At 45.3% G+C, this 24,799-nt stretch overlaps 1 long non-coding RNA gene across 1 annotated transcript; it reads right to left on the reverse strand.

Annotated features, from left to right (window-relative positions):
• Positions 1-363: 363 nt before the first annotated feature.
• LOC116366810 (uncharacterized) lies at positions 364-15,148 on the reverse strand. Its single transcript, XR_004208312.1, has 3 exons — positions 15,065-15,148; positions 2,329-2,387; positions 364-458 (listed from the first exon to the last, which is right to left on the reverse strand). It is a non-coding gene; the product is annotated as an uncharacterized LOC116366810 (long non-coding RNA).
• Positions 15,149-24,799: the final 9,651 nt, after the last annotated feature.

Genomic DNA, 24,799 nt, shown 5'->3' on the forward strand with positions numbered 1-24,799 from the left:
CTTGGGGGTAGAAGCTGTTTAGAAGCCTCTTAGACCTAGACTTGGCGCTCCGGTACCGCTTGCCGTGCGGTAGCAGAGAGAACAGTCTATGACTTGGTTGGCTGGGGACTTGGACCATTTTTAGCGCCTTCCTCTGATACCGCCTGGTGTAGAGGTCCTGGATGGCAGGGAGCTCGGCCCCAGTGATGTACTGGGCCATAAGCACTACCCTCTTTAGTGCCTTGTAGTCAGATGCAGAGCAGTTACCATACCAGCGGCGATGGATGCTCTTGTTGGTGCAGCTGTAGAACTTTCTGAGGATCTGTGCTCCCATGCCAAGTCTTTTCAGCCTCCTGAGACAGAATAGGCGTTGTTGTGTCCTCTTCACGACAGTGTTGGTGTGTTTGGACCATGATAGGTCCTTAGCAATGTTCCCTCTAGCAGCTCCCCTGGGGCTGCTGCGTTGAAGAAATATCAGCCTGCGCAGAGAAGCATAAAATTGAACTTCACTCAACTTTCTAGAGATAACACTATCTACGTTTCCCTTTACTGTGGGAATTGTGATCGAATAAATGTAATATTAGCCACTTTCAATGCAACATACCGAAACATGAACAATGCAAGATTTAGTATGCAAAACTAACTATGCAAGAGATTTTGTTGTAGGCAGAACGCATCAGAGTAGGATTCTATTGCATTGACAAGCACGACTCAGGTCCGTACTCTACACACACCGGTGCCCCAAAACCAATCAGAGCTGCAGTAGGCCTATATGCAAATAGATCAATCCATATAAGGATCTGTGCCATTCACATTGAACTGGACTGTTTTTACAGCATGAGCGGTCATCAGTAGATGAGCTTGTTTTGAGATCAAAGCGAGAGCTACATCTACCGACGTGTGCACATTTGGACATTTGTTCAAATCCTTTGCTAGTTAGTGAGTTAATAGTCCAGTTTTAGATCATTTGTAGTCATCAATGGGGGGAGTTATTGCTTCCTACAAAAGCACAAAAGCTTTGCATTTTGAAAAGCGAGTCAGGAAAGGAGCTTTTTTTTTGTCTTAAAGGGGCAGTGTTGTGGCCATTAGGCAGAGGGGAGCATAATTTGCCTGATTCTCTGTAATAATGGTATGTGAATAATGATGCATTATGGTTTCTTGCATCAAACAACACAACAACTATTGGCTTGATGAGGTCTTGTTCTATTGGCTTGATGAGGTCTTGTTCTATTGGCTTGATGAGGTCTTATTCTATTAGCTTGATGAGGTCTTATTCTATTGGCTTGATGAGGTCTTATTCTATTGGCTTGATGAGGTCTTATTCTATTGGGTTGATGAGGTCTTGTTCTATTGGCTTGATGAGGTCTTGTTCTATTGGCTTGATGAGGTCTTATTCTATTAGCTTGATGAGGTCTTATTCTATTGGCTTGATGAGGTCTTATTCTATTGGCTTGATGAGGTCTTATTCTATTGGGTTGATGAGGTCTTATTCTATTGGCTTGATGAGGTCTTATTCTATTGGTTTGATGAGGTCTTATTCTATTGGGTTGATGAGGTCTTAGTCCATTGGGTTGATGAGGTCTTATTCTATTGGCTTGATGAGGTCTTATTCTATTGGCTTGATGAGGTCTTATTCTATTGGGTTGATGAGGTCTTATTCTATTGCCTTGATGAGGTCTTATTCTATTGGCTTGATGAGGTCTTATTCTATTGGGTTGATGAGGTCTTAGTCCATTGGGTTGATGAGGTCTTATTCTATTGGCTTGATGAGGTCTTATTCTATTGGGTTGATGAGGTCTTAGTCCATTGGGTTGCACACACACCTCTTTTGTTTGATTTGTGAGTTATCAAGTCATGCCTGGCAGTGTGCTTTCACTTAAGCCGATAACCTCATTGCCCAGTGGGTTTCTGAAACGCTCTGCACATGATTTGCTATCTTGAAGGGGAGCATGTGCTACAGGCTCCCATCCAGTTTGTCTTCTCAACACTGCTAAGCACTAGATCCATTTTGAGACCGTTTTCAGCCCACAGCCCCACACTATACTTTCCGCTTCCTCATTGGTATCATCAGACTTCCTAACTAAAGGCTGCAGTGTTTATTTGCACTAGTTTCTCTTCCTGGACCTGTTCTTATTGAGTCAGTCAAGGGGATGGTATGAGGGAAAGTAGCGTGAGAACGATCGTCTGTTTGAATTTTAGAGCCTGATCAGTCCCAGAACGGGTGGATTTCACTTCACAACCACAGCTTTTCTTCAATGAAACCATTCTAGCAACCTGCTCAGTGATTCATTCAGTGTTGAGGCACATCAAGATTTAGCTCCTTACATTTGAATTAAAACATAGGCTTACCCCAAGCAGTCCGTTAGCCTTGGCTTTGTCCTGAAGGGGAGGAGATGTTTTCTGTTTGTCTAAAGGGAATGATGCAATGGAGGAGGGAGGGACGAAGGGGGGGGGGGGGGGAGTTGGAAGAGAGAAAAACCAGGAGAAAGTGGAGAAGAAAGGGAGACAGGATAGAAAAAAGAACAGAGACAGAACAAAGCACACTTCTTTTTGAAATGCACTTCTTTGTGTAATGCTCGCTAGTGTTTGCCAACTGGCTTCTCATGCCAGGCTATAGCACACTGGGGGTCAGCTCTGGGTTCTCATGCCAGGCTATAGCACACTGGGGGTCAGCTCGGGCTTCTCATGCCAGGCTATAGCACGCTGGGGGTCAGCTCTGGGTTCTCATGCCAGGCTATAGCACGCTGGGGGTCAGCTCTGGGTTCTCATGTCAGGCTATAGCATGCTGGGGGTCAGCTCTGGCTTCTCATGCCAGGCTATAGCACGCTGGGGGTCAGCTCTGGCTTCTCATGCCAGGCTATAGCACGCTGGGGGTCAGTTCTGGGTTCTCATGCCAGGCTATAGCACGCTGGGGGTCAGCTCTGGCTTCTCATGCCAGGCTATAGCATGCTGGGGGTCAGCTCTGGGTTCTCATGCCAGGCTATAGCACACTGGGGGTCAGCTCTGGCTTCTCATGCCAGGCTATAGCATGCTGGGGGTCAGCTCTGGCTTCTCATGCCAGGCTATAGCACCCTGGGGGTCAGCTCTGGGTGCTCATGCCAGGCTATAGCACGCTGGGGGTCAGCTCTGGCTTCTCATGCCAGGCTATAGCACACTGGGGGTCAGCTCTGGGTTCTCATGCCAGGCTATAGCACGCTGGCGGACAGCTATGGGTTCTCATGCTAGGCTATAGCACGCTGGGGGTCAGCTCTGGCTTCTCATGCCAGGCTATAGCACCCTGGGGGTCAGCTCTGGGTGCTCATGCCAGGCTATAGCACGCTGGGGGTCAGCTCTGGCTTCTCATGCCAGGCTATAGCACACTGGGGGTCAGCTCTGGGTTCTCATGCCAGGCTATAGCACACTGGGGGTCAGCTCTGGGTTCTCATGCCAGGCTATAGCACGCTGGGGGTCAGCTCTGGCTTCTCATGCCAGGCTATAGCACACTGGGGGTCAGCTCTGGGTTCTCATGCCAGGCTATAGCACGCTGGGGGTCAGCTCTGGCTTCTCATGCCAGGCTATAGCACGCTGGGGGTCAGCTCGGGCTTCTCATGCCAGGCTATAGCACGCTGGGGGTCAGCTCTGGTTTCTCATGCTAGGCTATAGCACACTGGGGGTCAGCTCTGGCTTCTCATGCCAGGCTATAGCACACTGGGGGTCAGCTCTGGGTTCTCATGCCAGGCTATAGCACGCTGGGGGTCAGCTCTGGCTTCTCATGCCAGGCTATAGCACGCTGGGGGTCAGCTCTGGCTTCTCATGCCAGGCTATAGCACGCTGGGGGTCAGCTCTGGGTTCTCATGCCAGGCTATAGCACGCTGGGGGTCAGTTCTGGGTTCTCATGCCAGGCTATAGCACGCTGGGGGTCAGCTCTGGGTTCTCATGCCAGGCTATAGCACGCTGGGGGTCAGCTCTGGCTTCTCATGCCAGGCTATAGCACGCTGGGGGTCAGCTCTGGCTTCTCATGCCAGGCTATAGCACACTGGGGGTCAGTTCTGGCTTCTCATGCCAGGCTATAGCACGCTGGGGGTCAGCTCTGGCTTCTCATGCCAGGCTATAGCACACTGGGGAAGGTGTGTCATTGGAAGTGGTCCTTTTAGTGTTATAGCATAGCAATGGCACAAACAACATGCACACAAACACACAACGCAAACCATGCAAGTGTCTTTGTCATGTTAGGGAGTAAAACCATGCAAGTGTCTTTGTCATGTTAGTGAGTAAAACCATGCAAGTGTCTTTCTCATGTCAGTGAGTAAAGCCAACATTGTCTATTGACATCTGTTTGTCTTCTTCTCCATTTCTCTCTCTGTCTCTCTCTATTAGATTGGAAAGAGGTAATTCAATCTGGATGATTGTTTAATCCCCAGGCCTCTCTCTCTCTCTCTCTCTCTTTTTTTCTCTGCTCTCTCTCTCTACCTCTGCTCTCCCTCTGCTCTCTCTATCTCTGCTATCTCTCTATATCTGCTCTCTCTCTATCTCTGCTCTCTCTCTCTGTTCTCTCTCTCTCTGTTCTCTCTCTGCTTTCTCTCTCTATCGCTGCTTCTCTCTGCTTTCTCTCTCTATCTCTGCTTCTCTCTGCTCTCTCTATCTCTGCTCTCTCTATCTCTGCTCTCTTTATCTCTGCTCTCGCTCTCTCTGCTCTCCCTATCTCTGCTCTCTCTGCGCTCTCTGCACTCTCTGCGCTCTCTATCTCTGCTCTCTCTATCTCTGCTTTCTCTCTGCTATCTCTCTATCTCTGCTCTCTCTGTTATCTCTCAATCTCTGCTCTCTCTCTGTTCTCTGTTCTCTCTCTGCTCTCTCTCTGCTTTCTCTCTCTCTCTGCTATCTCTCTGCTTTCTCTCTCTCTCTGCTATCTCTCTGCTTTCTCTCTCTATCTCTGCTCTCTCTATCTCTGCTCTCTCTCTGCTCTCTTTATCTCTACTTTCGCTCTCTCTGCTCTCCCTATCTCTGCTCTCTCTGCGCTCTCTATCTCTGCTCTCTCTATCTCTGCTTTATCTGCTCTCTCTCTGCCATCTCTCTATCTCTGCTCTCTCTCTCTGTTCTCTCTCTCTCTGTTCTCTCTCTCTATCGCTGCTTCTCTCTGCTTTCTCTCTCTATCTCTGCTTCTCTCTGCTCTCTCTATCTCTGCTCTCTCTCTCTGCTCTCTTTATCTCTGCTCTCGCTCTCTCTGCTCTCCCTATCTCTGCTCTCTCTGCGCTCTCTATCTCTGCTCTCTCTATCTCTGCTTTCTCTCTGCTATCTCTCTATCTCTGCTCTCTCTCTGCTATCTCTCTATCTCTGCTCTCTCTCTGTTCTCTGTTCTCTCTCTGCTCTCTCTCTGCTCTCTCTCTCTCTGCTCTCTCTCTGCTTTCTCTCTCTATCTCTGCTCTCTCTATCTCTGCTCTCTCTCTGCTCTCTTTATCTCTACTTTCGCTCTCTCTGCTCTCCCTATCTCTGCTCTCTCTGCGCTCTCTGTGCTCTCTATCTCTGCTTTCTCTCTGCTATCTCTCTATCTCTGCACTCTCTCTGCTCTCTCTCTCTGTTCTCTCTCTCTCTGCACTCTCGCTAACTCTACCTCTATCTCCCTTCCCTCTCTGTCTACCTCTACCTCCCTTCCCTCTGTCTACCTCTACCTCTACCTCCCTTCCCTCTCTCTACCTCTACCCCCCTTCCCTCTCTGTCTACCTCTATCTCCCTTCCCTCTCTGTCTACCTCTATCTCCCTTCCCTCTCTGTCTACCTCTACCTCCCTTCCCTCTCTCTACCTCTACCTCCCTTCCCTCTCTGTCTACCTCTACCTCCCTTCCCTCTCTGTCTACCTCTACCTCCCCTCTCTCTCCCTCTGTGTTCTGAATGGGAGTGGTGGGTCTGTGCTAGTGAGCCTCCAGCTGCCCATCAGGAGGGTGAGGGGAGTAGTGGGTTAGATGAGGATGGGCTGCTAGTTTCCATGCCAACCTATAGAATGTCTCCAAAGCCTGGCACGGGGCAGACCATAAGTCCTCATCCTCCCTCCGGAAAGATGCCATGCTGAACGTAATCATGGGCCGGACTCAAGGTGTGAATGAGATGAACAGAAACCCCTCTGTGTCTGGAAATAATAATAATAGTTTGGTGGGGGCTTGTATGTGTCCTATTTCACACATGTCCAAGTGGGTATTATATACCTGTGGGAATTGGAAGTGTATTTTTTGCATATCCCACCTCCCCTGAGACACCCTCGGAGAGTGGGGTCACGGCCAGGGTCAGCCATTATCAGCGGTGACCTTTGGAGCAATTAGGGTTAAGGGCCTTGCTTAAGGGAACATCAACAGATGTTTCACCTCATCGGCTCAGGGATTCAAACCCGGGACTTTTCTTACTGCCCCAACGCTGTAATCGCTAGGCTGCCTGCCGCCCAGATGCGTATGTTATGGTTGTGCTGCTTGTGCATTTTGGACTCACCCCTTGTTACAAAGATGCAGGGTTGTTGAATCCAGCAGACTGTTTAGGGGACTGAGTCAAGGATGAACACAAATGAGGAGCCTTCCATTTTAAAAGTGGATAGCAAAGGCTAGTTTATAGTGACACCTCGATGCCTAGGTGTTCCACGTGTTCTAGAAGACAGGGTGGAGGGGGCATGACTCATTAAAGCAGTGGTCCAAACGGCCTGATTCCAGTGCTGCTGGACTTTTAGCGTTTGCATCAGGGCCATTCAACTCTGGCAGGGAGGATGATGATGGAGTCAAACGGCTGGAAACGCTCAGTACTCTTTTTCTCATTTGAATGTATTTCGGTCCCACTCCAGCCTTGCTGAAATGCTATGTCAACTCACATGTTATCCACTGACTGGGGGAGTTGTGGTAAGAGCAATGTAACAAGACTAAATTATCTTTCAATGAAAAAGGGTTTGTGGGGGGTTGGAATATGGAGAAGAGTTTGAAGTCTCCTGCCTAGATGGGACACATCTCACATATACACTCAGAATGTTGTTGTCAAGATCAAAATGAGGTTGGATGGGAGATTAATAGTTGTAGCTCAGAATGTTTTGCTGCAGAAACAGTAATGATATAAAGTAGGCCAGAGTAAGAGCGGTGTTTCCCACACCATGACTGAGGCTGGCCTCATTGGTTCCAACACAACAGGCTGGTGCAGTAGGTAATGGATAAGCATGGCCAGAGTAATGAGCCAAACAGAAAAAAGCTTGTAAAGTGAATTTCAATTTCGGATTGATGGGAAGTGTGGGATGATGATGATTAGAAGAAAGGATTGGAACAGGTCGGATTAGAGGTCCAGCAGTAGATGATATCAGAATGATCTCACACGTACAGTAGAAATACTTCCAGTATGTTATGACTCCCTGTCAGCTGCGTCTGACTCATCCCTGTAAGGGATCCTGTTAGGCCCTGCAGGTCCTCCTATTGAACAGCACCACTTATACATTTCACTACTATACAGCAGTGAATCAATGGAACCAACCCAAGTGTTTACCAGTGTTGCCATTAGCCAATTGTTTCCTCGTGTATGTCAGTGTATGACCAGATTCAGCACAATGCCACATCAAACAGTGTGTTCCTGTGTGGGTGAGAAGGGTTGCGTTTGGAGAGGACCATCATTACCTGCTATTGTATTCTCCAACTGAGCTTAGCCAAAGAGGAGCAGGTGCGTTCCCCTGAAGTTGCTCTCTAAATACGACACAGGTTATTTGCATGGCTTGGTTCAGACAGGCTTCACACTTTGAATGAACAAATCAATAAAAAAGTGTCTAGTTCTAGAACCACGGCAACGGCTCCCTATGTGTCCATTCCACTTCCTCATGGTGAGACTACGGGACCAAATCTGACCTCACTATTTGCATTAAGACTCATAATTAGGGTTACAGTCAGAGGGTCAGGTTCTCACCATGATCAGTAGCCTAATCTACTACTCACTCCCTTTGGTGTTAGTAGCACCCAACTGAAATAAAGGTTGAGGTGATTTAGGAATTATAAACAATTCATTCAATACTGTCAGAGAGTTTTTTGGGCTTTTGACACCATAATCATTTGAACCTTCATCACCCTGTCTGTGTCTGTAACTGTCACTAACTGGCTGAGTTCTCCTGAGACCTACACCACTGAAGTGGCAAAACAGTGTTATGTGGGGAGACCAAGATTCTCTAGCACCTGCACCTAGTAGAATGATTCTCTAGCACCTGCACCTAGTAGAATGATTCTCTAGCACCTGCACCTAGTAGAATGATTCTCTAGCACCTGCACCTAGTAGAATGATTCTCTAGCACCTGCACCTAGTAGAATGATTCTCTAGCACCTGCACCTAGTAGAATGATTCTCTAGCACCTGCACCTAGTAGAATGATTCTCTAGCACCTGCACCTAGTAGAATGATTCTCTAGCACCTGCACCTAGTAGAATGATTCTCTAGCACCTGCACCTAGTAGAATGATTAGAATGATTCTCTAGCACCTGCACCTAGTAGAATGATTCTCTAGCACCTGCACCTAGTGGAATGATTCTCTAGCACCTGCACCTAGTGGAATGATTCTCTAGCACCTGCACCTAGTAGAATGATTCTCTAGCACCTGCACCTAGTAGAATGATTCTCTAGCACCTGCACCTAGTAGAATGATTCTCTAGCACCTGCACCTAGTAGAATGATTCTCTAGCACCTGCACCTAGTAGAATGATTCTCTAGCACCTGCACCTAGTAGAATGATTCTCTAGCACCTGCACCTAGTAGAATGATTCTCTAGCACCTGCACCTAGTAGAATGATTCTCTAGCACCTGCACCTAGTAGAATGATTCTCTAGCACCTGCACCTAGTAGAATGATTCTCTAGCACCTGCACCTAGTAGAATGATTCTCTAGCACCTGCACCTAGTAGAATGATTCTCTAGCACCTGCACCTAGTAGAATGATTCTCTAGCACCTGCACCTAGTAGAATGATTCTCTAGCACCTGCACCTAGTAGAATGATTCTCTAGCACCTGCACCTAGTAGAATGATTCCTATCACTGCACCTAGTAGAATGATTCTCTAGCACCTGCACCTAGTAGAATGATTCTCTAGCACCTGCACCTAGTAGAATGATTCTCTAGCACCTGCACCTAGTAGAATGATTCTCTAGCACCTGCACCTAGTAGAATGATTCTCTAGCACCTGCACCTAGTAGAATGATTCTCTAGCACCTGCACCTAGTAGAATGATTCTCTAGCACCTGCACCTAGTAGAATGATTCTCTAGCACCTGCACCTAGTAGAATGATTCTCTAGCACCTGCACCTAGTAGAATGATTCTCTAGCACCTGCACCTAGTAGAATGATTCTCTAGCACCTGCACCTAGTAGAATGATTCTCTAGCACCTGCACCTAGTAGAATGATTCTCTAGCACCTGCACCTAGTAGAATGATTCTCTAGCACCTGCACCTAGTAGAATGATTCTCTAGCACCTGCACCTAGTAGAATGATTCTCTAGCACCTGCACCTAGTAGAATGATTCTCTAGCACCTGCACCTAGTAGAATGATTCTCTAGCACCTGCACCTAGTAGAATGATTCTCTAGCACCTGCACCTAGTAGAATGATTCTCTAGCACCTGCACCTAGTAGAATGATTCTCTAGCACCTGCACCTAGTAGAATGATTCTCTAGCACCTAGTAGAATGATTCTCTAGCACCTAGTAGAATGATTCTCTAGCACCTAGTAGAATGATTCTCTAGCACCTAGTAGAATGATTCTCTAGCATCTAGTAGAATGATTCTCTAGCATCTAGTAGAATGATTCTCTACCACCTAGTAGAATGATTCTCTACCACCTAGTAGAATGATTCTCTACCACCTTTAAAGGAAGTAGTACAAGAGTCAACCGTCGAGACAAGGGCTTGTTATGTCCGTCTACATGTGACAATACACTTCCTCGATTTTTGTGAATGTGTTACCTGTTGCGACAAGTTGGTGTCACTTGGCTGTGGATTGACACTGTCAATTATCTACTTCTATTATGTGTTAAAGATCTGCATGGACTGGATGGGTGAAGCTGTATAGAGATGGTTCCATCTAGCATCTCAATAGGCTCAGGGGAGTTTTCCTTCTATTATGTGGTAAAGATCTGCATGGACTGGATGGGTGAAGCTGTATAGAGATGGTTCCATCTAGCATCTCAATAGGCTCAGGGGAGTGTTCCTTCTATTATGTGGTAAAGATCTGCATGGACTGGATGGGTGAAGCTGTATAGAGATGGTTCCATCTAGCATCTCAATAGGCTCAGGGGAGTGTTCCTTCTATTATGTGGTAAAGATCTGCATGGACTGGATGGGTGAAGCTGTATAGAGATGGTTCCATCTAGCATCTCAATAGGCTCAGGGGAGTGTTCCTTCTATTATGTGGTAAAGATCTGCATGGACTGGATGGGTGAAGCTGTATAGAGATGGTTCCATCTAGCATCTCAATAGGCTCAGGGGAGTTTTCCTTCTATTATGTGGTAAAGATCTGCATGGACTGGATGGGTGAAGCTGTATAGAGATGGTTCCATCTAGCATCTCAATAGGCTCAGGGGAGTGTTCCTTCTATTATGTGGTAAAGATCTGCATGGACTGGATGGGTGAAGCTGTATAGAGATGGTTCCATCTAGCATCTCAATAGGCTCAGGGGAGTGTTCCTTCTATTATGTGGTAAAGATCTGCATGGACTGGATGGGTGAAGCTGTATAGAGATGGTTCCACCTAGCATCTCAATAGGCTCAGGGGAGTTTTCCTTCTATTATGTGGTAAAGATCTGCATGGACTGGATGGGTGAAGCTGTATAGAGATGGTTCCACATTGCATCTCAATAGGCTCAGGGGAGTGCTCCTTCTATTATGTGGTAAAGATCTACATGGACTAGATGGGTGAAGCTGTATAGAGATGGTTCCATCTAGCATCTCAATAGGCTCAGGGGAGTTTTCCACTACCTTCATCCCTGCAAACACTGATGTGATGGGGTCGACGAGGCTAGTGGCTGTTTTCAGGCCAGGCATGGCTTTAGGAACCTCACCTGGTATGAGCACCGTGTCTGAGAAGCCATCACTCAGTTGATCCACACTGATGGAGAGGGGCTGTGACTCACATGAACACGGTGACTCATACTGCTGATGTAGGATGACATTTGTTTTCTCACATAATGTAGACACAGAATGGATCGTGCTGCCACACTTCTCAGTGTATTTATATAGACATACTGTATATTAGAAACTGAGGTGTTGGGAGTTAATAACATAATGTAGACACAGAATGGATTGTGCTGCCACACTTCTCAGTGTATTTATATAGACATACTGTATATTAGAAACTGAGGTGTTGGGAGTTATTAACATAATGTAGACACAGAATGGATCGTGCTGCCACACTTCTCAGTGTAATTTATATAGACATACTGTATATTAGAAACTGAGGTGTTGGGAGTTATTAACATAATGTAGACACAGAATGGATCGTGCTGCCACACTTCTCAGTGTAATTTATATAGACATACTGTATATTACATACTGAGTTGTGGGGAGTTATTAACACTTGAACATTATGAAAGTGTGTTGAAAATTCCCTTCATTTTTAAGGCAGAATTAGGTTTGTTCCTAACACAGTGAATACAGAACACCACACAACATGGACAGCTGAAAAGCAATTTCTTTTGGCCTTCATTCCTTTAGTTTGTCCTAAACTCAGTAAGAGCTGGGAGTGGGCATTGGTCAATATCCTAACCTGACAAAGGAGAAAGAAAGAGAGAGTGAGGGAGATAAAGAGAGATGGAAGTCAGCCTCGTGGGTTCTATACTGCTTTTCCTTTTCAAGCCCTGAGGAAACTAATCTGTCACGCTGTTCGTTTCTCCGTGCTCACGTGGCGTCTCATTCCATTCTGCCTCTGAAACAAGGCAGTTCTCCAAACATTAGATGTTTTTTTCTGGAGCAGCTGTGTTTTTCTCTTCAAAACCACAGTCAACGGTTGGCTCTCCCACCCCCTGCCTCCCTCCCTGTCCTCACCTGTTCCTCTGTCGAACCAGAGCCAGAGACCGCTGCCAAGTCGTGGCTATGGGAGCATGGGAGGGGGCACAGGGGGTGTTACTGAGGCTATTTCTGTATCTTTGATATCAATAGTGCATGTTGCCATGCTCCCATCCCTCCCACCTCCCTGATAGCCTCCCAACGCTACTCCATGCTCCCATCCCTCCCACCTCCCTGATAGCCTCCCAAATCTACTCCATGCTCCCATCCCTCCCACCTCCCTGATAGCCTCCCAATGCTACTCCATGCTCCCATCCCTCCCACCTCCCTGATAGCCTCCCAATGCTACTCCATGCTCCCATCCCTCCCACCACACTGATAGCCTCCCAACGCTACTCCATGCTCCCATCCCTCCCACCTCCCTGATAGCCTCCCAACGCTACTCCATGCTCCCATCCCTCCCACCTCCCTGATAGCCTCCCAACACTACTCCATGCTCCCATCCCTACCACCTCACTGATAGCCTCCCAACACTACTCCATGCTCCCATCCCTCCCACCTCACTGATAGCCTCAGTGAGAAAATGATGGTCAGTAAAGAAAACTTTAAGCTCGTCTCTCAGTTAAAAAAAACTTGTCAATACTTTGCCCCTTGTTAACCAGCGCACTTCTGTATGTTGTAAAAACGTTACATGGTCACTTCCCATATCATTGTATAGTGCATAAAATACAGGGGCCTTGCTTTAACAAAGTTAACCATTTTCACTGTAAGTGTCCAAAACGTCTTTCAAGCTGTCAGGCATTCCTATGGCAGCAAGAGCCTCTCGGTGGATGCTGCAGTGTACCCAAGAGCCTCTCGGTGGGTACTGCAGTGTACCCAAGAGCCTCTCGGTGGATGCTGCAGTGTACCCAAGAGCCTCTCGGTGGATGCTGCAGTGTACCCAAGAGCCTCTCGGTGGGTACTGCAGTGTACCCAAGAGCCTCTCGGTGGATGCTGCAGTGTACCCAAGAGCCTCTCGGTGGGTGCTGCAGTGTACCCAAGAGCCTCTCGGTGGGTACTGCAGTGTACCCAAGAGCCTCTCGGTGGGTGCTGCAGTGTACCCAAGAGCCTCTCGGTGGGTACTGCAGTGTACCCAAGAGCCTCTCGGTGGATGCTGCAGTGTACCAAAGAGCCTCTCGGTGGATGCTGCAGTGTACCCAAGTGGCATCGGGAGCAAATGCTTGCACGCGCATTACCACTCCACTAGGTCTCCCTGTCATGGCTTTTGCACCATCAGTACAGATACCAACACATCTTGACCACCAAAGTCCATTTGATGTCACAAAGCTGTCCAGTACTTTAAAAATATCCTCTCCTGTTGTCCTGGTTTCCAGTGGTTTGCAGAAGAGGATGTTTTCCTTAATTGACCCCCATAAACGTAACGGACATATACCAGGAGCTGTGCCAGGCCCGCCACGTCTGTTGACACATCGAGATATAATGCATAGAATTCACTGGCTTGTATGCGTAGCAGGTTTCAAAAACATCTCTTACAATGTCACTGATGTGTCGTGAAACAGTTGTTTGATGAAGGCATTGTCTGTATACTTTTTTGGGCCTTTTTTTGGCCAGCATTGTCCCAGCCATATCCACGGCAGAAGCAAGAATGAAGTCCTCCACATTAGTATGGGGCTTGCCTGTCCTAGCCACTCGGTAGCTCACCATATAAGACGCTTCTAGCCCCTTCTTATTAATGGTATCTGTTGCTTTTATACAAATCAAAAAAATCTAATCAAGTCCAATTTATTTGTCACATACACATGGTTAGCAGATGTTATTGGTCCCATATACATGGTTAGCAGATGTTATTGGTCCCATATACATGGTTAGCAGATGTTAATGCGAGTGTAGCGAAATGCTTTTGCTTCTAGTTCCGACAATGCAGTAATAACCAACGAGTAATCTAACTAACAATTCCAAAACTACTACCTTATACACACAAGTGTAAAGGGATAAAGAATATGTACATAAAGATATATGAATGAGTGATGGTACAGAGCGGCATAGGCAAGATGCAGTAGATAAAATAGTTATTCTCGACTGTATGTAATAAAACCTAAGATGACCTGGGGTACTAATGTAAGAAATAACACGTAAAAAAAAACAACAACTGCATAGTTTCCTAAGAACGCGAAGCGAGGCGGCCATCTCTGTCGGCGCCGGAAGTCTGTCATGTCTTACTACTCGAAAGTCGTTTTAATTCTCGCTCAAAAAACTCCTGTGGTTTATTTTTCAAATTGACATGTTTTGTTTCTATATGTCTGCGCAAGAGTGAAGGTTTCATCGAGTTGTGAGATGGTACTTTTGCACACTGTGGCTGTGGAAAGGCACTACTCCCAATATAAGTGAACCCCAAATCAATGTAGTTCTCATCATATTTGTGCCTCTTCGATGGTCCAACGTCCCTGTCCCTAGAATTACTGATGCTAGTGTTGGATGTGCTCGCAGAAGCAGAACAACTTGTGTTGTCGACAGGTGCAGGTGTAGTACTGCTGGTAGTAGCAGTACTACCAGTAGAGCTGCTATGTGTCTCTATGGACACAGGCCTTACTTTTTTTAACCATATATCCATTTTTGGAGCAAACGGAATGAGCAGCAGCTACGTTTGGCTACATACTGACTGTTAGTGGAATCCCCATGAGAGAGTAACGGTTCATGTGATTGGATGTTAATTATTTGACTAGGCTACCTGTCTTTGACATTGTGTTGTTATTTCGCTGAACACTAGATGGTTTCATTTTATTTTTGGCAGTGAAATGAGGCTACTCAGGCAAGACAAAAAACCTCACCCAAATATATAGCCCCGTTGGAAAATATAAATGGACTGTTTGAAAATGTGAATCACATAAATATACTTTTAAAATGTGAATCACTGTTTGAAAATGTGAATCACATAAATATACTTTTTAAAATGTGAATCACAGTTTTATTTGGCGTACCCCCGACAGCATTGCATACCCCAGTTTGGGAAAACCTGTTCTATAGAATCTCCCCTGGAGGCAGCTGGTGTGAGACAGAATCCATGTGTGTGTCCTCATAAACCATGATTTACATAGACACTGGGCCAGAGAGCTTAAAGGGTCCCTACCTTTTAGAGACGATGATACCATGAATGCACATCGTCACTGTCATCATCCTCGATTGATCACTCTTTCAATGAAGATTAGTCTTGCATCAGGTGTTGGTTGAAGTCAGGATTCTCCTGGGATTAGAATATAAAGAATACAACAACACCTATACAGGGGACTATAATGTTCCCCTGGGAGATGAATGCACCAATTACAGGGCTAGCCTCATAGGCTCCACCTCCACCCAGTACCATGAGGTGCTCCTCTGTAACTCTATCAGTAGCTTGTAACACCAGGCCAGTGGGTTCCTTTCTTGGGGCCATCTGTAAGTCACTCTGGATAAAAACTTCTGCTCAGTGGCATATATTGTTATATATTATGTGGAATAATGCTTGTAAATACACAGAGGGAAAATGCATGATTCCATCATGTACAGTCAAGATGCAGGGAATTCAGTTTTTCCAACCCAAACACTGGTCCTTTAACCTGAAGGGAACTCACCCTATGAGTGATTATAGGGTATTGGCTGCACTTTGGTGAAACTGGGGATGGTGATTAGTGGTTACATGATACATAATCTGATGTGTTTCAGGCCTGCTTGTGACCTCACAGATATACTTTATACCACTGGAAAACATATATGATCATGAGTGGTAGAAGAGAGATCCACAATATGCTGTTTTTATTCATCAGTATCATTGGGGGATATTTTGGAGGGGCCTCATCCTTTTGGAAAGTGTTACCTTGAAAAGGGATGCCCCTCCTTTAATCTCAATGCAATACATAAGAGTTGTTAATTATTCCCCACACACCCCCAATCCGCAACGGAAAAAGTCCCCCGTAGTTTTGTCGGTACAGCACGTCCTCAGCCAAAATTAGCACCGGCATCTTTTGTGTGGCGAGCACTTGGGTTTCTCCTTCTCGTTGAGGGTCTATGTATAGCCAGGGCCAAGCCTTGGAATAGCTGAATGCTACAAAGAGCCTCCAACAAAGCCGGACAAGATGGCGTTTTGATATCCGTTTCTTCCTAGGCAGGTATCAGGGCCACCGAACACAGTGCTTGTTGTTTTTCCACCTCTGGAGTTTAATGGCTGGTCTTGAAACAGGGCCTCCTTCACAAAAGAGTCCAAACCAAGCTTGACGAGGGGACAATGTGTTCTCCATGTTCCTTGGCGAGCAGATATGGGCTCCAAGCTTAACAAACACACTGTTTGGTTATCGCCTACTTGTGACGCGTCACGTGAGCAGAGTCCGGCTCAGGTTCTGGCTCTGTTGAGGCTACATCAGATAGGCTTCTCCTCAGAGGATACCCTGGTCTGTCTTGACGCTAGCCGATGTCACCTAGCCTCAATGAGTCTCCTCCTGCCCTGATCCCCAAACCCAACTGAAACAGTATTAATTCATCTTCTGTTCTGATCCCTAAACCCAACTGAAACAGTATTAATATATCTTCTGTTCTGATCTCTAAACCCAACTGAAACAGTATTAATATATCTTCTGTTCTGATCCCTAAACCCAACTGAAACAGTATTAATATATCTTCTGTTCTGATCTCTAAACCCAACTGAAACAGTATTAATATATCTTCTGTTCTGATCCCTAAACCCAACTGAAACAGTATTAATATATCTTCTGTTCTGATCCCCAAACCCAACTGAAACAGTATTAATATATATCCTGTTCTGACCACTAAACCCATCTGAAACAGTATTAATATATCTCCTGTCCTGACCACTAAACCAAACTGAAACAGTATTAATATATCTCCTGTCCTGACCACTAAACCCAACTGAAACAGTATTAATATATCTCCTGTTCTGACCACTAAACCAAACTGAAACAGTATTAATATATCTCCTGTCCTGACCACTAAACCCAACTGAAACAGTATTAATATATCTCCTGTTCTGACCACTAAACCCATCTGAAACAGTATTAATATATCTTCTGTTCTGACCACTAAACCCAACTGAAACAGTATTAATATATCTTCTGTTCTGACCACTAAACCCATCTGAAACAGTATTAATATATCTTCTGTTCTGACCACTAAACCCATCTGAAACAGTATTAATATATATATCCTGTTCTGATCCCCAAACCCAACTGAAACAGTATTAATATATCTTCTGTTCTGATCCCTAAACCCAACTGAAACAGTATTAATATATCTTCTGTTCTGATCCCCAAACCCAACTGAAACAGTATTAATATATCTTCTGTTCTGACCACTAAACCCATCTGAAACAGTATTAATATATATATCCTGTTCTGATCCCTAAACCCAACTGAAACAGTATTAATATATTTTCTGTCCTGACCACTAAACCCATCTGAAACAGTATTAATATATATATCCTGTTCTGATCCCTAAACCCAACTGAAACAGTATTAATATATCTTCTGTTCTGACCACTAAACCCATCTGAAACAGTATCAATATATATATCCTGTTCTGATCCCCAAACCCAACTGAAACAGTATTAATATATCTTCTGTTCTGATCCCCAAACCCAACTGAAACAGTATTAATATATCTTCTGTTCTGATCCCTAAACCCAACTGAAACAGTATTAATATATCTTCTGTTTTGATCCCCAAACCCAACTGAAACAGTATTAATATATCTTCTGTTCTGATCCCTAAACCCAACTGAAACAGTATTAATATATCTTCTGTTCTGATCCCTAAACCCAACTGAAACAGTATTAATATATCTTCTGTTCTGACCACTAAACCCAACTGAAACAGTATTAATATATATATCCTGTTCTGATCCCTAAACCCAACTGAAACAGTATTAATATATATCCTGCCCTGATCCCTAAACCCAACTGAAACAGTATTAATATATATCCTGTTCTGATCCCTAAACCCAACTGAAACAGTATTAATATATATCCTGTTCTGACCCCTAAACCCAACTGAAACAGTATTAATATACAGGTATCTCCTGTCCTGACCACTAAACCCAACTGAAACAGTATTAATATATTGCCTGTTCTGACCACTAAACCCATCTGAAACAGTATTAATATATCTCCTGTCCTGACCACTAAACCAAACTGAAACAGTATTAATATATCTCCTGTCCTGACCACTAAACCCATCTGAAACAGTATTAATATATCTCCTGTCCTGACCACTAAACCAAACTGAAACAGTATTAATATATCTCCTGTCCTGACCACTAAACCCATCTGAACCAGTATTATGTGACACTCCCTCCTCTCTCCCATTCTATCCAGTAGGTTCAGACATTGCTGACTTGCAATATGCTGCCTTTGAGTTCTAAGAAGAGTGACGATGTTGGCCTGACCACTGCGTTCTGGAGGCACCTCTGAGAGGGAAGAAGAGTGTAGAGTCAGTTGACTGGACTAGCGTTGGCATTGCCCTGCTGCCTATCTTGTCCTGCTGTCTCCCAGGTCCAGCCTTGCATCCAGCCATGCGTGTGTCCTACAGCTTCTGCACAGTTTGGTCAGTCTCTATCCTGCTCCACTAATGGAAATTGATTGCCACTTAGCGAGGGCCTAGTTGTGCTGAGGGATCAAGTGACGTCAGTGCAGGTCCTGCTGTGCGCTGGGAACCAGTTGAGAGAGAGGCTTTCTGACAGTAAACCAACCAGGGTGGTGTTTGAGGCAAAGCACGGTCACACCATGTCTGGTCTTCTCCCTTCTGAAATCATACAGTGGACAGTACATGGTGTCTCTCCACTCAACCACAGGAAGTCATAGAAGATGACAAGGTGACAGAGTCCTGTGACTTAAAGGTGTCAGAATGAATGTGACAAGATTAGCTTTTTCATCAGCAGAAGAGATAGGAAAGAACTGGTGTCTGTGGATAGACAGTATGGTGGATAGACAGTGTGGTGGATAGACAGTGTTGTGGATAGACAGTATGGTGGATAGACAGTACGGTGGATAGACAGTGTTGTGGATAGACAGTATGGTGGATAGACAGTGTTGTGGATAGACAATATGGTGGATAGACAGTACGGTGGATAGACAGTGTTGTGGATAGACAGTATGGTGGATAGACAGTGTTGTGGATAGACAGTATGGTGGATAGACAGTACGGTGGATAGACAGTGTTGTGGATAGACAGTATGGTGGATAGACAGTACGGTGGATAGACAGTACGGTGGATAGACAGTACGGTGGATAGACAGTACGGTGGATAGACAGTATGGTGGATAGACAGTATGGTGGATAGACAGTATGGTGGATAGACAGTGTGGTGGGTAGATAGTATGGTGGATAGACAGTATGGTGGATAGACAGTGTGGTGGATAGACAGTGTGGTGGATAGACAGTGTGGTGGATAGACAGTATGGTGGTTAGACAGTGTGGTGGATTAACAGTATGGTGGATTGACAGTATGATGCATACAGTCTGTGGTTATCAGTCCCAGACACTGTCACAGAGAAAGAGGAAGACAGACTCAAGTCTGGCTTTGTGGCTCTGAGCTCCAACATCATTGGCTCAGGGCCTCCCCCTCCCTGATGAGGAGTGACAAAGTGTGTGTGGAGGGGGGGGGATTAAAACCAAAGTGAGTGTCAGCGCTGAGGGGGACATGTGTTGGGAGGGAGGGGGGTGGCCGAGGGTTATGATATCTCCAAAACCTTCTGTCGGGTGCCATCTACTCTTTCAATCCTAAACCCACAGCCCAACTCACCCACCCACCCACCCAGGGCCACAACACATCTCCCAACAGCGATGCCGTATAGCTGAAATCTAATCCTTTGTAAACACTTTAAATCACCCAAATGTATCATGTTTATGCAATGACCATTTCTGTTTTTGAATTGTTATTCCTGTCTGAAAGCACAAATAAGTATTCTTATAAACCCATTTTCTAAATACATATATTAATATTTTTCCTGACTGGCTGTCTGACCATTAGCTTACCAGCTAGATAACAAACAGATATCTGCCTTGTCTCAGTGCAAACAGGCCTTTTGATTGTTCTACTGCAGGGTTTCTCAAACTCGGTTCTCGGGACCCCCAGGGCTGCACGTTTTAGTTTTTGCTCCTAACACTACACATCTTATTCAAATGATCAAAGCTTGATGATTAGTTGATTATTTGATCATCAATCAGCTGTGTAGTGTTAGGGCAGAAACCAAAACGTGCCCCCTGGGGGTCCCCTGGACCCCGTTAGGGAAACCCTGTTCTAAGGAGGGTGTAAGGCTCCACCAAGGTTCAGAAAACTAAAACGTGCCCCCCTGGGGGTCCCCAGGACACAGTTAGGGAAACCCTGTTCTAAGGAGTGTGTAAGGCTCCACCAAGGTTCAGAAACCAAAACGTGCCCCCCTGGGGGTCCCCAGGACCCAGTTAGGGAAACCCTGTTCTAAGGAGTGTGTATGGCTCCACCAAGGTTCAGAAAACTAAAACGTGCCCCCCTGGGGGTCCCCAGGACCCAGTTAGGGAAACCCTGTTCTAAGGAGTGTGTATGGCTCCACCAAGGTTCAGAAAACCAAAACGTGCCCCCCTGGGGGTCCCCAGTTAGGGAAACCCTGTTCTAAGGAGTGTGTATGGCTCCAACAAGGTTCAGAAAACTAAAATCACGAGAGGCAGCGAGCGGTATGTTGACTCACTGAGGCACATTTATGTACGAAAGTTTAACAATATTTTCATTTAGTCTTTGTACGCCCAATAAAACGTTTATTTGGGAGGATGGCTGGCATGTCGTCACACTGTCCCATGATAGACGGTCCTGTGGGGGTTGTGTCATAGGCCCATTTGGCAACTGGCTGCCCCGGATCTGAACTCACAGTGCCACCATGCCACCTGGGGAGGGTTAAGATGGTGACACTTTACTGGTGACCTCTTACAAACCTAGGGCCATGCGGAGAAAGTGGACGGAATCACAGAATCCAGAGATTTAAACTTAATTCAATGTTCAAACATTTAGTGAACCAAGTAGGATATCAATTACATTTGCCCAAGTTTATCATAAGAAATGAACAGACTGCACCAGTGATTCGTATTTCCTGCAACTTCCTGAATAGGCAATGAGAAATACCCCTGTCTGCGTATGTGAGGTGAGCACATCTACCTCTTTGTGTAGCGGTTAGCGATGATGCTAATGAAAACAGTCTTCTGGTAGATGGAAAGGCTTTCCCCAAAAACTTCTCAATTAAATGTTAACTACAAAGTAGCCTATGCTGACCTGGCAGAATTATATAATTATTATTTTAATAAATCCAGTGGGTATTTGTTTAGCAAACTCTACCATCATATGTGTGCTACAAAAACACGCTAAACAACAGCCTCTTGCTAGGTGTACACTTGAATTGAAGGGTAACTATATCCAAAAATCTAATCTTCTCAAATTTTTCCCAGACCTCATAAGTGGTCTCCTGATGTGGTTTTAACATTGTTGTGGACAGACACAAAGCCGTGTCTGACCTTAATCCAATTAGCTGTTGTGTTGTCACTGGGTGCTGCCTGTTCAGTCTATTGCCTTTGTCCTGGGATGTGTTTGGTGGTGGGGTGGGGAGCGGGGGCGGGGGACGTCAGATTAATAACACAAGTTATTAACAACATGGAACAGGAGGGAGTTTGTGTCTAGGAAGGGTTGGGGGGTTGGGGCTTGTTGTGCACATTGTGATTAGTCCAGCATGTTCCGGACCGGTTGTGTCCTTCAAGAATTGATGGCCTCCTGCCCTATCTGCACCCTGCAGCATTATTGGATGACTGCCTTTGTTTCTATTTTAGTGACTTTGTGCCTGCTAGCTCCGCCTTTACACCATACAGCCTCACACATCACATGGGGGACATCCTTTGTATCTCTCTCACTGTTTTCAGGGACACAGAATACACTATTACAGTTCATACAGTTCATTCTGTTGAAGTTGACATCTGTATTGGAGTCTTAGCTTTCTGTTCAACATCTCCATCTATCTACTGTGTCTAACTGAAACATCTCCATCTATCTATTGTCTATATGAAACATCTCCATCTATCTACTGTGTCTATCTGAAACATCTCCATCTATCTATTGTCTATCTGAAACATCTCCATCTATCTATTGTCTATCTGAAACATCTCCATCTATCTACTGTGTCTATCTGAAACATCTCCATCTATCTACTGTGTCTATCTGAAACATCTCCATCTATCTATTGTCTATCTGAAACATCTACATCTATCTATTGCATCTATCTGAAACATCTGTCTATCGTGTCTATCTGAAACATCTCCATGTGTCCATTGTGTCTATCTGGAACATCTCAATCTGTCCATTGTGTCTATCTGAAACATCTGTCTATTGTGTCTATCTGAAACATCTGTCTATTGTGTCTATCTCAAACATCTGAAACATCTGTCCATTTTGTCTATCTGAAACATCTCCATCCTTTCTATTGTGTCTATCTGAAACATCTCCATCTGTCTATTGTGTCTATCTGAAACATTCTCCATCTGTCCATTGCGTCTATCTGAAACATCTCAATCTGTCCATTGTGTCTATCTGAAACATCTGTCTACTGTGTCTATCTGGAACATCTCAATCTGTCCATTGTGTCTATCTGAAACATCTGTCTATTGTGTCTATCTGAAACATCTTCTATTGTGTCTATCTGAAACATCTGTCCATTTTGTCTATCTGAAACATCTCTATCTGTCTATTGTGTCTATCTGAAACATCTCCATCTGTCCATTTGTGTATATCTGAAACATCTGTCTATTGTGTCATCTGAAACATCTGTCCAATGTGTCTACCTGAAACATCTGTCCAATGTGTCTACCTGAAACATCTGTCCAATGTGTTCTACCTGTGAAACATCTGTCCAATGTGTCTATCTGAAGCATCTGTCTATTGTGTCTATCTGAAACATCGCCATCTGTCCATTGTGTCTATCTGAAACATCTGAAACATCTGTCTATTGTGTCTATCTGAAACATCTGTCCATTGTGTCTATCTGAAACATTCTGTCCATTGTGTCTATCTGAAACATCGCCATCTGTCCATTGTGTCTATCTGAAACATCGCCATCTGTCCATTGTGTCTATCTGAAACATCGCCATCTGTCCATTGTGTCTATCTCAAACATCTGAAACATCTGTCCATTCTGTCTATCTCAAACATCTGAAACATCTGTCCATTGTGTCTATCTGCAGGTGAAGGATGAGAGAAGATCCAGGGGTGGTTGACCTGACGGATTACGAGCGTTCTGAGGAGCTCCGCAAGGCCAAGGAGCCGCATGCAGAGAAGAACCACAGCAAGTTCACCCCTGCTGCGCTCCAGAACCCCAGGGCAACCACGGTGGGTCCACAGGAAGTGTCCACAAGAACCCAGATCTGAACCTTGGAAAGAGCAAACCTGTACCTGAAAGTACTGTACCACAATAGCAAACACAATCAATACTTAATTTTAAACACACTGTTGAGATGAGTTCACCGGTACTGTAGCCAGACATTAGCATGTCAGATCAGTTACAGCAGCCAGGTTGATTTGACCGGCTGATTGACACTCACCTGACTCGGCTCGCAGACCGGGCCACCACCCCTGTACACCCTGTCCTTAGTCATTAGCCATGATCCCCTTTGAACTCTACTTAGCTCCTCCCACCTCTGTCTCTGCCCAGAGACACTGTCCTCCCTCCCTCTGTGTTCCCGCCCTCCCCCTGTTCCCTTCCCTTCCTTCTGTTCCCTCCCTTTCACAGGGACATTGTGTTCCAGACTCGCCACAACCCTCCAACTCCTACATCCAGTATATGATCACCAACGCTGATGGACAGACTAACTTGAGAAACAGAGTGAAAGTGTCAAATTTCCCATTGCTTGTAGACCGTCTGAAATCTGACAGTTTGCCAGTCCAGTTCATCTTTGAAACATGGAAGGCTCTTCTGGTGAGGCAGTGATTCCCCCATGACCCCTACACACGCTAGGGATGGACATTTACGTTTTTTTTTAATGTTCGAGTACTCGCATATTTATTTATTTTGAGTACTAAAATCCGTTTTTTTTATAATATGTAGAACACAAGACCCCCGCTGGGAAAAAAAGATGTGTCCATTTATCTATAGACATAACCTGTATGACCCTTGGCTTGGTTTATTTTCTGTTGTGCCCTGCAAATGCACATATACAAATGGAACACTAACATGGTCTCCAAGTCCTGTTCAGGCAGCCACAAAGCACAATCCACCAAATAGTTTTACAGTAATTGACACAAATGTAATCTCTGGTTAAAGGTCATCCATTGACTTCCGTTCCAGTACTCCATTACTCATACCCATCCCTAACACACACATACACTCACAAAGAGGCGCACACACACGCACACACACTCACACACACGCACACATACACCATCTGCAGGATCTCCCAGAACCCTCAGAGCAGCAGGAGGATAGGGTATCATGTTGGGTTGTCAGGGGAGGAAGCTTGTGTTTCAGCACACAGACAGACACAGACTGAGAGAGATTCTCAGAGTCTCCACACAGCTGCAGTTTCCTGTAGCCTCAGTGGGAGAAAGAGCACCATATGGTCATATCTGTGTGTGAATGTGTGCGTGAGTGATATGGGTTTCTGGAATGGTACTATATGAAAGGTATCCCTTACAGATGGTTGACTGAGAACTATGCATGATAGGATTTTCAACGCTCCCTTCATGCTCAGTTACACAATATTGTGCAAGGCCCTGGCTTCTTACATTCCCTGTCTCTCGTTTGTGTCTGTCAGGTCCCTAACCTGGTGTTCCTGGCTGTAGTCCAGAGGAGAAGGAGTCCTGGATAAACGCCTTAAATG

Source organism: Oncorhynchus kisutch, unplaced genomic scaffold (assembly GCF_002021735.2).
Source record: "Oncorhynchus kisutch isolate 150728-3 unplaced genomic scaffold, Okis_V2 scaffold1573, whole genome shotgun sequence".
Taxonomy (NCBI): Eukaryota; Metazoa; Chordata; class Actinopteri; order Salmoniformes; family Salmonidae; genus Oncorhynchus; species Oncorhynchus kisutch.